The sequence below is a fragment of the Anopheles ziemanni genome (genome assembly GCF_943734765.1).
Source record: "Anopheles ziemanni chromosome X unlocalized genomic scaffold, idAnoZiCoDA_A2_x.2 X_unloc_4, whole genome shotgun sequence".
Classification (NCBI taxonomy): domain Eukaryota; kingdom Metazoa; phylum Arthropoda; class Insecta; order Diptera; family Culicidae; genus Anopheles; species Anopheles ziemanni.
Window position 1 is genome coordinate 825,824 of NW_026689807.1, and position 1,677 is coordinate 827,500.

The 1,677-nt window shown below is 50.1% G+C and overlaps 2 non-coding genes across 2 annotated transcripts in view; both read left to right on the plus strand.

The window, feature by feature from the left end:
- Nucleotides 1–945: 945 nt before the first annotated feature.
- Nucleotides 946–1,100, plus strand: LOC131292211 (5.8S ribosomal RNA). Its single transcript, XR_009189898.1, has one exon. It is a non-coding gene; the product is annotated as a 5.8S ribosomal RNA (ribosomal RNA).
- Nucleotides 1,101–1,587: 487 nt separating this feature from the next.
- LOC131292220 (large subunit ribosomal RNA) overlaps nt 1,588–1,677 on the plus strand; it is a 4,090-nt gene continuing 4,000 nt past the window's right edge. The window contains exon 1 of the ribosomal RNA XR_009189907.1: nt 1,588–1,677. This exon is cut by the window's right edge and continues 4,000 nt beyond it. This is a non-coding gene — a ribosomal RNA (large subunit ribosomal RNA).

The following is a 1,677-nucleotide window of genomic DNA, read 5'->3' on the forward strand; positions in this document are numbered from 1 at the left end:
TATCCTATTGAAACACACAAGTCGATATCAAACCTCATGATTGTGTAGTCCTCCACTGGTCCACGCCGCTTCGGCCGTCCTGGGTAAAATGGAACATTCCAGCTTGCCCTATGTGGAAGAGGGCACATTACTCAATACTGTGGTGTGAAGTATAAAGTTCAGTTCTCCCCTGGTCCACGCTGCTTCGGCGGTCCTGGGTAAGATAGTTCATTCTAGCTTGCCCTATGTGGAAGAGGACACTTCATACTTCGTCTCTAAGCGGCGGCTTGACTCCTCCCTACGGGGAACGGGTTTACGCGCACAGCGGCGGCTTACGCACTATGGCAGTCATGGATGCCTTACGTTTCTATGAAAAGTGTGTTCCTCCCCTGGTCCACGCTGCTTCGGCAGTCCTGGGTAAGATAGTTAGTTCTAGCTTGCCCTATGTGGAAGAGGACACGTAGACTTACTGTGGTGTGAAGTATAAAGTTCAGTTCTCCCCTGGTCCACGCCGCTTCGGCCGTCCTGGGTAAAATGGATTCATCCAGCTTGCCCTATGTGGAATGAGGACACTTTATGCTTCGTCTCTAAGCGGCGGCTTGCTCCTCCCTACGGGGAACGGGTATACGCGCACAGCGGCGGCTTACGTTATGGCAGTCATGGATGCCTTACGTTTCCATGAAAAGTGTGTTCCTCCCCTGGTCCACGCTGCTTCGGCAGTCCTGGGTAAGATAGTTAGTTCTAGCTTGCCCTATGTGGAAGAGGACACGTAGACTTACTGTGGTGTGAAGTATAAGGTTCAGTTCTCCCCTGGTCCACGCCGCTTCGGCCGTCCTGGGTAAAATGGATTCATCCAGCTTGCCCTATGTGGAATGAGGACACTTTATGCTTCGTCTCTAAGCGGCGGCTTGCTCCTCCCTACGGGGAACGGGTATACGCGCACAGCGGCGGCTTACGCAAGTTAGTCACCCTCGGCAGTGGATCACTCGGCTCATGGATCGATGAAGACCGCAGCTAACTGCGCGTCATAATGTGAACTGCAGGACACATGAACATTGATAAGTTGAACGCATATTGCACGTCGTGGGAACCTACCATGATGTACAGATGACTGAGCGCTTATATTTGAGAAATGTATCGCATACATTTAACTACGCCGTGACACCCGTCACGAGACGTGCACCATGATGTTAACTAGGGTCGCGACGACCCGCTAGCATTAAAGAACCCGTGGTTTACAATATACTGGCATTGGAATTCGAAGTATTTAGAGCGTCCGTGTTCCCGCGTGAGGCGGAAGTACGAGGAGAAGGCGTGCTTGTGGTGTCTGTGGTGGTGTTTACTGATGTCTAGCTTCAGCTTATTTATTTATTTAAATAGAAGCGAAGATGTCAAAGTAGCGTCGAAGCAGCAGCGGTAGCACAAATGATTCAAGTATGGAAGTTGACCAAAGGAACACAAACAAACTAGCGTATGGGCAATGGAAGGTATCAGTGAGTTAAACCACACGCGGGCTAACAGCCCGTTAACCGAGTCCAACGGTACATATTGGACATTGAAACAAAGTAGTCGCAAGCCAGATGTGACGATAACAACCGCAAGGTACATAAGCCTCAGTTCATGTGTGACAACCCCCTGAATTTAAGCATATTAATAAGGGGAGGAAAAGAAACCAACCGGGATTCCCTGAGTAGCTGC